Raw genomic sequence first — 11,565 nt, forward strand, 5'->3', positions numbered from 1 at the left:
TACAAATCACTAGGAAAAAAAAACCCCAATGATTAGATAAAAACAATTTATGTTATTGATAGCTCCTTTGACCTGTAAAGAACTTTAAATGAAAGACAATTTCAATTACTCCACCTTTCAGCACTCTAGCTCATGCCTTTAAAAAGTAAAAAGAAAAATTGAAAGGGTGACTGTAAAATACAGCACTGCAAGTGACGTTTAGAAACCACAAGTGCTGCTGGCTGGGTCAGAAATCATTAATCTTACTGAATGACAATCTCCCAGATCTTAGCATTATACCTTTTCCCCAAGGAAAGAGGGGAAGCAAGACACAAGTGTGGTGGCTGAATGACCTTGGCGTGTTGAGCGTCACTAGAGCAAGCTGCACGTCAGCCCCACATGAATGCACTGCTGGGATGCTGGTGATGTTATTAAAACCAGACAATGGCCAGAATATCTCACCAGAAGCAATTCTTATTACAACTAAGCTAGCTGAGAGGAAGATGCTTGAGCACAAAGAATTGAAGCTAACAGGAATTCAGAACAACTGGGGGAAGAACTGGAAACTCAAAAAGACCTAATCTGTCAATCATTCAGTTACATTTAGTGTGTGATTAATAATTATTTTATTCATTATTAATATGCCACCTTTCCTCCAGCAGCTTAAGGCAATTTACATGGGATTCCCTTCCATGTTTACCAATTTTGGTGATTACAATAACAGCTAATAGATATGATCTATGATGATACTGTTTTTTAAAAAAAGCAAGCTGCTCATGGCAAAATTTACTTCTGTTTCCCTACAGCGAAGCTGTCAACTCGCATCGTCAGGCCTTGTCACGTAACGTATCGTGACTTTTTTCCCCTTTGCTAAACTGGGCGTGGACATGGCCAACATGTGATGCATCCAGCGCACGGACCTAGAGTTTGACGCCTCTCCCCTACAGTTTTAATATATCTCTCTACCTGACAGTATTATTTATATAAGAGTGTGTGTGTGTGTGCGCGTGCGCGTGTGTGTTCACCTATATTTCTGTACAAGTTTTTTTTAAAAAAAATAGAGGATAGAGGACGGGGTGGGTTCTACTTACTTTTACTTCCAGTTCGCAACGGAATCACGTGCACGTGCTCGCTTTGCTCACATGCGCAGCTTACTTCTGTGCACGCGCATAAGTTTCTGTGCATGCTCAGATCACTTCTGAGGACATCAGGATCAGTGGGCAGAGCCTCCCACCAGTTTTACTACCAGTTCTATAGAACCAGTCCAAACCGGGGGCAACCCACTACTGATACAAGGAGGGAGAGATGTAAATTTAGACTATATGCCCATAAATAGATGCATTTCAGCACAGTGGGAAAAATTATGATCAGGCAAGCTATGTTCTTCTCAGATTGTTGCCTAAATACTAAATGTTAGTGAACAATTTTAAGGCTTGTGAAAATGGACTTTGTCATAGGGGCACATTTTTAAATGGAGAGGATTCATTTTCTGTTTCATTCAGTCACTTTAATCTAAGAATGGAATGGCATTTCCAATTCCTTACAAGTGGAACTATTTATTTGAGACTATTTCAAATAATGTAACAGGAAGACACATTTTCCTACCATTTACCTGGTAGGAGAGATACCATGATCATAGTTAAAGAATGTCTTTTTCTCCTGGATATACACAAGAAATTAGACATCCAATTTTTCTGCCTACAAATTTGTTGGAGAATTTTAAAGGGTCATTTTTTGCCCATATCAAGCTTAGAGAAGTTCAGAATATTTAATTGGCCCAAGTAACTGGCATGGAAGAATATTTGCAATGACACCATAGGGAAAATTATGATATGACTGCCACCTCATGTGGTATGTTAAAAGTTCCTGTAAAAAAATCAAGAAAATTGTAGCATTATAAGATCCAGTCAGTTATATCATAAGAACTTTAAGCACATATTTTAACAGAAGTCTGGTAAAAGCAAGAATCTCTGCAAATAACACATATGTGCAAATGACACATTCATTATTTGGTGCAATTTTATTGTTACCTAACATAGCAGGTTTTTGTTTGATAAATAACTAGGTCCATGTAAAGTTGGGGCATTCTGTTTCTACATTTGGTTTTAAGTACCAGAGGCACAGCAATTTGTTCTATTATTTTTTAAATTTTGTTTGTTTGTTTGTTTAAAATAAAAATTTATTATGTTTCTAAATAATTCAAGGAAGCAAACATATCTATTCCTTCCTCTCTCTATATTTACCACAACAATAATCATGTGAGGTCAGGTGGGCTAAGAGAGAATGACTGATCCAAGGTCACCCAGCCAGTTTTCATGCCTAAGGGGGAACTAGAACTCACAGTCTCCTGGTTTCTAGACCTGTACCTTAACCACTAGGCCAAAACTTCTATTGAAGCTTAAATTGTTAATTTGTATAAATTGTTGAAGTTCAATGCTTCAATCCAGCATCAGAAGTGACACACTTTCTGCCTGTCATGTTGACAGCTAGTGTCCTCTTCAGTCAGCCTTATCATTTCAAGGTAAATAACTTGTAGTGTTATATTGTCTAGTCTATCACCAAAAGAGTAAAAGAAGTGATTAGAACAAGGTAGCTGGCCTACTCTGCTTTGTCAGTGTACTTTATTTTAATCATTTCACTTTCAGTTGTCACATCTAAGCTGTTTACCTATTTGATAGCAATAGCACTTAGACTTATATACCGCTTCACAGTGTTTTATCACTTCAGCTTAACTGAATGAGTTACAGTATATTTTTAAGCTTTCAGAAAAACTAACATTTAAATATCCAATTTGTTTTAATAAGAATGAGAGGTATAGACTATAGAGTTAAACTTAGAATAACTTTATTGTCACTTTGAATGTACACTAATCGGCATATATTAAAATGAAATTTCATTGCATGAAGCTCTCAAAGGGTCTCCACCTCTAACATACACAACATAAACATGGATTTCAATGGAAGATTTGTTTATAGCATTCACTTATGGACTTCCCATTAAAATCATAAGAAATTATCTTCTCTGTCAGATAACTGATCCATCAAAAAGACATTGTCTACATTATTGGCAATTCCATAGAAGAATATTCCATAGGAGTCTTTTCAAGCTGTCTGAGCAGATTCTAGGATTATATCCATATATTTCCTATATGTATTTATTTATGCAGGGAAACATGCATAGGAAATGTTTTACTGTTCCCTTGTGATGATTTCTTTAGAAATGGTTCAGTTATTATTATCTCTTTCAGTAAGCATTCTAAGTATTTAGCTTAAATAAAAAGTATGAGGCAAAGTATGATAACTTTGTCAATGCAGACAAGAAAGATAATTCTTTATTTTTCCCTTTTTTCTTGTCCCCTTTCTTTGAAGTGCCAAAGTGTGGCCTCAAGTATGCCAACTGCGTGTCTTGAGTGAGTTGGATCCATGTTTTGGACACATATGTTACACCATGAGAATAATGAATGAATTCACACTGAGGATATTAGACCAGCGGTGGACTCATTTTCACTTTCCCCCAATCAGTTTTAATTTTTATAACCAACAATTAAGCAGCCACAATGAAAAAATAAATCTTCGTTTGAATTCAGAGTAACTGGGCTTATCATAGCTATTTTTGACTCTCCCTTCTGAGGCAGAGCTTGTATTGGCATTCTGCCAGTATCTATACTGTCCTTTTAAAACGCCATGGGCAACCCCTGCCATGCTCCTGCAAGTTCTCTTAATCAGCAGATTTATTTATACGGAAAATATTCTGGAGAGCGAGTTAATAACTGATGTGCATGAAAGGAATATTCATTCTATGCCACTTCCCTTTGCTTTAACAGAAGGGGAAAGAGGAACAAAAAGGTTCCCAATTTGGTTTCCAGTTTCCCAAAAGTTTCCAGTTTTGGGAACTGAAATAATACATGTGAGAGATTCAGTCAAATGTTGAAAATCTAAACATTAATTCAATGTTCCGTTTTCTTTTTAAAAATGAGGAATTTAGAGTAGATGCACTGATTTCTGCAAGGGAAATCTTAGTACTGTTTTGAACACATCAACAAAAATGTTGATTTCAGAAAAAAGACTTGATTTTCTGAAAACATGATATAAAGTTTAGTAAAAGCCATAACATTCATAACTGTATTTCCCATATAAAGGTCAAGAATCTAAAAAGAGCTTGCCTTCTGTAGCAAGCGTGTAATTGCAGATAGAGCTGCAGCCTTTCCAGGTTTGCTAATATAAATACTTCTAAGTAACCTAAGGTCTTAAGTTCATAACTTTCCCTTTCATGAGGATTCAGCATACCAACACAATAAGCATAAAATGGATTGACTGAAGCAGACCACAGGAAGAATATTCCACCTCAGTTTAAAAGATGGCCCAAATACACAAGAAGAGTCAAAGGGTGATCCCTCTCTTTCTCTGTGTGGAGGAGGGGGGGTGGGAGCAAGGGAGCATAATGTCTTAAACATTAATTAAAGTCCTGTGCAACTTAATAGCCAGATGGTAAGGTATATCTGAGAAAGTAAAATATTTGAAAGCAGGTAATGGAACTTCTGCCCTAGAGATGGAGCCTTGGAGATGGAATCTTGTTGGTCCGCCAAATTCTTCATCTCATAGACAATACATGTCCTCAGCATCTCCTCCCTGAAAGATGCACAAGATGGATTAAAACTTGCCTGAAGAAACAGTTTTACAAGTACTTGGAGGTCAAGCCAGATACTATAGTTTCAGTTTGACCCAGAATCAAATTAACCAACTAGTACAACTATTGGAACTATGTTACATTGCTAAATTCCCTGGTTCCAGTTAGCTAAAGAATCATTGAAGTTTAGATCAATTTCAGCTTCCAAGCCTTCTTCAATGGCCATTTCACATTATCTGTATTGCAGTAGTCTAATGTAAGATGATGACATTACAAGTAACTTCCCACTTTAAAAATCCCAGCCAAAGCTTGGCAACCATTCTCCTGGTCACAGTCTCTACCTGCCACTCTAGAAGGACCAAGAAGAATTCCTACAGAATTGATTTGCTCCTTCAAGGGGAGTGTGACACTGATCAGGGCTAAAGCTGGAACTGGAATGGAACTCCATCTCCTAAGCATTTAGTTTGAGATGGAGATCTACTATTCCTCAATTTTTCTTTCAATAAAGGTATGGTCCTTTTTCATCCAGGAAATTATAGAGAACAATTGCTCTTTTTTTTCCCATGAACACAGGCCTTCCATCTTTTATGAAGGGAGGATTTTTTTTTCTCTATAGAAATAGAACTCCCTGTTTTCAAAGTTTCATATTCTCAACAAAGTGATGGATTCAATCCTCCACTTGACCAAATTAATAAACCATATTTATACAGTAAAGCAATTTGGTATTTCTAATATACATTGATGAATTCTCCATCAGACATTGTCTTTGGGTCATTTAATTACATTTCATAATTTCACTTTCTGGCCTTATAAGAGGGATTGTGGCTCAATTTTGGGGTATATGCTTTGATATGTATACATTTAAGTCTTGGAATTTTCAGTCAAAGATCTGAACTCACTCTCTGACACTGTGAAGAACAATTAGATGTCAGAATAAACAATACTGAACTAGATAAATCTGTGTTTTTATTTAATATCAAGCAAGCATGTATTTATTTACTTTAATTTTAGGGTTATAATCAATAGTTTGCTTGTGTGATGATGAGCCATCAAGATGAACAATGGACAAGGAAAGAGAAAAGTCAACAACTTTTTGATGAATGTACATCAATATCTGGATATGGCGTATTATTCCTTCTCCCTTCCTGCTCATATCCTCAATGCATCTTCAAAATTCGTATGTCTATTTGCTATCCATAACATATGAATAAATTTGCGGTTAAAATCCTCAACATGCAAATAGTCAGATATATAATAATTTGCAGGCAAGAAAAGCAGAAATAAATTCATAAATCTATGTGAAAAAGTTTGCATTTGTTATCAATGTGTACACAATCAAGAAAAGATAGCACTGTGGGAAATGTTGGGTGTACCATGATAACCAAATTATTTCAGTTAATAGTTTTTGGAAACTACATGGTCCCAACCCCATTTTTTTCTATGCAAAGAAACAGGAGTGCAAAACAATGAGGAATCTTATGTGTAAGACAGATGTTCAATTTTTCTTGGGCACACCAGTTTTAACAAGTTACTCAAGCTCACTTCTGGCTTTGAAGTTCAGGTTGAGAAAAAAAAAATCCCTAATAAGATTCCATTTTGTCAGATCCCAAGGAATTATAACCTAAATTATTCGTTTTTGTTAGTAAGTTAGCATAATGATGTCCCTTGTTTGGCCAATGTAGCACCTATATTTTTATATGCAGAAACAAATTCTAGAAACTAGAATTGTAGATTTTCATATAGTGTTCATATCTTAAAAGAGCTTCTTTCCAAGTAAGGTTCTCATTCTAAATCACTGAGAATGACTGCATTCTTTTATCTGAATAATCATGAATTGTTTTACTAGAAGATATCATGCTCAAGACCCTGATGGAGATTGTTTCTACATATTGTCATAAGAAAATTCCAATAGGAAACAAAGACAACAACACAAGCAATAATTTTTACTTTAAGATCAGAGGTTTATTGTTTCTAATAATTTGGAACATAAGAAATGAATAGATATAAAAGATATAATAACATTAATGTACTTGTATTAACAAGCCATTGCAATGGGGACCAATGATATACAACAGATCCTACATGGACTGCTATAAATCAAAGGGCTCCAAGCTGATCTCTAACCCTATCCTTTATACTCTTCTTCTAACCACATACACGCTTCACAATTTCATTAACTGTCACTTTCCATAAACACCTGTGTACATTACTTTCAGTTCCTCATTTCCAACAGTTTCATTCTTCATGTTTTAAATGTAATCATACAAGTGCATACTTTGCAAAAACATGTTTCACAGTTAGCAACGGCTCAGCAGGATTACAAATAGTTCTGATACTTTTTGAAACCATCCTAGCTGAAAACTTTGGTTCGTATCTCTTTCTTCTGGGCCTGCTATCATCCATAGGACTTAATAATTCTAATAGATCAATAGGCTATATTTTTTTGATTTTCACAATATTAAGGAAGCCATTTCAGCCACCACTTACCTGTGCTTACTTGTTCCTTGTGATTTAGTGATCTGAACCTAAAAAGAATATAAGAAAGAATATAAGCCATTACTGCTGGGATTCTGAAGACAGATTTTAGATAGCTACATTTCATGGTGATACTATTGGCTAATTTCTTATATATATGAAATGTTTAACAATATAAAAACAATACAAATATTAGAAAAGAAAAACAAGGAAGAATACTGAATAAGTAAGAAAGAAAATACAAGTCCTCAACTTTTGACCAGAACTGAGCCCAAAATTTCTATAGCTAAGCAAAACAGTTAAGTGAGTTTTGCCTCATTTTACAATCTTTCTTGTTACAGTTAAGTGAATCATTCAAGTTGTTAAGTTAGTAACATGGTTGTTAAATGAATCTGGTTCCTCCTTTGACTTTGCTTGTCAGGTTGCAAAAGGTCATCACATGACCAGGGGTGGTATTCACTTACCTCCGCACATGAGAGTGCATGCACTTCACTCGCATGCCCCACCTCCATGCATGCGCAGAGCCTTCCGCGCATCCGCGGAGCATCAAAAACGGGACATGATGATGTCCGGGCAGGTGGGTGGAGCATACCGCAGCCGCCGCTACCGGTTCGCCAGATAGAACCAGCTGAATATCACCACTGCACATGACCCTGGAACACTGCAACTATCATAAGCATCTGAATTTTAATCACCTGACCATGCAACAGTGTGACAAACAGTCATAAGTCACTTTTATGTGATGTTGTAACTTTCAATTGTCACTAAATGAATTGTTGTAAATTGAGGACTACATGTAGAAAAAGAAAGAAAAGAAAAAAGAAAAGTTCTGATCTGTTTTCGTCAGTTATTAATGCATTTATATTTTACCTTTTCTCTCTACAGTTACATCATAATTTCAGTTAAAGTTACACCATAAGCTATCCTTTCTACTTTTCAAGCCCATAAATCACAAGTTCATATTTCTCTTTTTTCAGAAAAAATCCATGATATGTTTCCAGTTGCTAATAAATGTACCTGTTGATCTTTCTCTAATCAGACAAATTATTTTGCTTTTTCTGCTAGTTCTGACATCTTCATTAACCATTGTGGAATAAGCAATTTCATACAAATGCATTGGTGGATGCTGTATGGTAAATTGATGACCGACAACAGGATACAATTATACATGGCTATATAATTAGTGATGTTAAAAGAACATTTTGAAAGCAGTGCATAAGACTGAGTGAGCAAATAAATTAGACTTAACAAATTACACTTTATAATGAAACAAGTGTTATATTTTAAAAATCAGACTCCATCCTACTGTATTATCACCCATAGTCTAATCAGGGATGAAGTAGACTTTTACTTATCTAATGCTAGAGCACCTTGTCAAGCAAGAAAACTGTGCAAAGAGTTGAGTTTTGAAATCTCACTCTCTAACATCAGCTTATTGCCATATTATAATTGGTGGTGTTCTCAAATCCTTCTTTGAAGATCATAATAATTATCACTTGTCAAGCTTCTTAGAAGAGTAGAAAATAGACATGTTCTTGTAGTTTAGGGATCTTATTCAGACTAGATTTTTTTTAAAAAAAAAAAAAGCTTGGCCTAGCTCAGTGATGGCTAACCTTTGTGCCATCGGGTGCCAAAAGCGGGGGGAGTACGGGGGGTTGTGCGCACGTGTGCCCACACCCATAATTCAATGTGCTACGCACACACGCGTCCCCCCCGCACTTCCCCTGCTTTTGGCATACAATGGCACGGTGGGCACGGTAGGCCCATTTTTCGCCCTCCCCAGGCTCCAGAGGCTTTCTTGGAGCCTGGGGAGGGTGAAAACAGCCTTTCCCACCCCCACCCCCACCCCCACCCAGATGCCAGAAATGGCCCATTTCCCAACTTCTAGTGGGCCCGGAAGGCTAGAAAATCAGTTTGCGTGCTGGAGCTGAGCTAGGACAATGCTCGCGTGCCCACAGATATGGCTCTATGTTCCACAGGTGGCATGTTTGCTATAGGTTCGCCATCACGGGGTTAGTGTGATATATGAACCTAGCCACTGTAGTTTATAAACCATGATTTAAAAGCTTCCACAGCTGAAATGTCCCCTAAGTGTTAAGACTGAAATATTGGCTGATTCTCTCTCCCTCTCTCCCTCCCTCTCTCTCTCTCTCTCTCTCTCTCTCTCTCTCCCTCCCTCCCTCCTTCCCTCCCTCCCTCTCCCTCTCCCTCCTCCCTCTCTCTGAATCCTCTGTACGTCTAAGATTTGACAATATTCTATTTTCTTAAAAAGATCAATTCTGCCAGCAAAAGCTATCAAGATCTGATAAAATATTAAAAAGTGAACATCCGTTGTGGTTTTCATACACTAATCAAAAGGAAACAAAGCTTTGGAAGTCTGAATCTTGTCTCTGATTTGTCCTCAAATCCATTAAGAAAGCCTTTTTAAATTAAGGGTTCTGTAATGTCCTGTTAGATCAAACCTTGGTCTGAATCTTATGAAAAGTGTTCATCCTTACTAGTTACCATGGACCTGAGTAATTCTGCTTGAACAAAGAAAATCATCAACTGGTTTAAAAGAAAAAGAATGAAGGATAAGTTAATTTCATATCACAAGCTTTAAAACGTTCTATTCCAATCATATCCTGTTTGCTCAGCTTTGCCCTATTCCTGCCCTGTTCCTTTTCTGCTTTGCTTTGATGCTTTGGAGTCAGTTTTTGACTTCTGGCAAGGTTTCTTAAAAAGATTTTTTGGAAGTGCTTTACCATTACTTCCTACATTCATATGCAATCAACCCCACTATTATATAGAAAGGAATTGCTGCTTTAAGATACCCATTCCACATAACTAACACAAATGCTATTCTTAATACTATTTTTATTATTTTTACTTAGAAATCACTAAGGACTCTTCCAGTCCTGTAATTCTATGACTCTAGGCAGCACAATATAAGAACAACAATACACAATCCAAACAAAATTAATAAACAAGATAGAGAACCCATCCAACAACAAACACCATAACCCAAACTCTGGGAGCATATAAAATATTCTAAGATTTGTTATTACCAGTAGTCTCATTTTAAAACATTCAGGAGTAATTGTATGATGTTTATAAATCCCCTTCTTGCTTTTTTGTTTGTTTATTTGATCTTTGTGCTCCTTTCTTGTTTTTATTTTGGTTGTACTTATAAAATAAATACTATTAATAATAAAAATTATTTTTGTAAATCTATTTTTCAAAAGCACAATTTATATTTATGTTTCAATGAGTGATATATAATATCCCCAAAAGAAAGGTGAGGTGTGAATTATATAGATGGTAAATGAAATGGAAAGGCACAACATTAATTACAATATATATGCTCAGAATTTAATTTACCAAACGAGATCTTTCTCAAGATGAAAATTACTCTATTCTTTTCTGAAATTCTGAGCATCTCTGAGGTTCATTCTCAACATTGCTTTTGGGTACAATAACTACCAAGGCTTGAAAATGAATATAACATCCAAGCTGATGTTGTCATATAATTAGGATTTTCATAGCCATTCAGGGAATACAGATGTGTTCCTTACATTAAAAGTAATGGCAGCAATGTGTTATAAAGCCCATAGCTTATAACAGTATATACTACATGTAATGTAGGGAATTTCACAGAAAGCATTGTCATGGCAAAGCTAGCTAGTGATCATGAATGTGTCATTTAGGATTAAAAGTTCACCTGCAAATTAACCTAAATCCCATTCCTGAATATCAGGACTGTTTGGGGGATGAGGGGGAGAGGATGAAGGACTAATTCTAAGAGTCATTGACTGAGATTGGTCATAAAAACGGAACAAATAAACAATTCCAGGCTTAACATTTCTGACAAAAACAATGAATGTCTATCATAGAATCTGCATGTTAGAGAAGTAATTGCGTTTTATAAATAGTGATTATAAACAAGTAGTTGGGTTTTGGTCATTGTTAATATATAAAAACATTCTCTGATGGATAGGAAATTGAAACTCAATCATGGATTCTATAGCAGATGTCCCTGGCCTACAGCATCTCCATCAGAAGGCATCAGTTCCTACTTTGTACATTGGTGGAGAAGGTAATTATTATTGCTTCTCACTTAAATATGACTGTAATCTTGGAAACTCTTGAACTAGGTAGGAAACTTCAAGTGCAGCAAAAAGCATTCTTAGCTCCATGCTCTTTGCTAATTAAATAACAAGAAATAAAAAAATATTTTAGGCATTTTCTATGCAATTAACATGTTTAACAGAATGAGTGCTTTGCTGTCTTGAAGGTTTATTTGGCTTTGTATAATACTATATAATACTATGTAAGAGAAACATACAGTAACAATATTATGGGAAAAAAGACTTGAAATTTAAATCTTCATTCACTTTTTGAACAATACTTTACATTTTTAAAATAATTTGAAAATACAATTCTTGGGTTTGTATATACCACTGCATCTATGGAGAAATTGGTATCAATTATTTCATAATGATACTT

General features: G+C 35.8%; 1 long non-coding RNA gene across 1 annotated transcript; it reads right to left on the bottom strand.

Annotated features, from left to right (window-relative positions):
- Positions 1-2,806: 2,806 nt before the first annotated feature.
- Positions 2,807-7,590, bottom strand: LOC148113079 (uncharacterized). Its single transcript, XR_015728605.1, has 2 exons — positions 7,093-7,590; positions 2,807-4,607 (listed from the first exon to the last, which is right to left on the bottom strand). It is a non-coding gene; the product is annotated as an uncharacterized LOC148113079 (long non-coding RNA).
- Between the last annotated feature and the right edge of the window lie 3,975 nt (positions 7,591-11,565).

This window comes from Pantherophis guttatus, chromosome 6 (genome assembly GCF_059756535.1).
Source record: "Pantherophis guttatus breed Tessera chromosome 6, ASM5975653v1, whole genome shotgun sequence".
NCBI classification, from domain to species: domain Eukaryota; kingdom Metazoa; phylum Chordata; class Lepidosauria; order Squamata; family Colubridae; genus Pantherophis; species Pantherophis guttatus.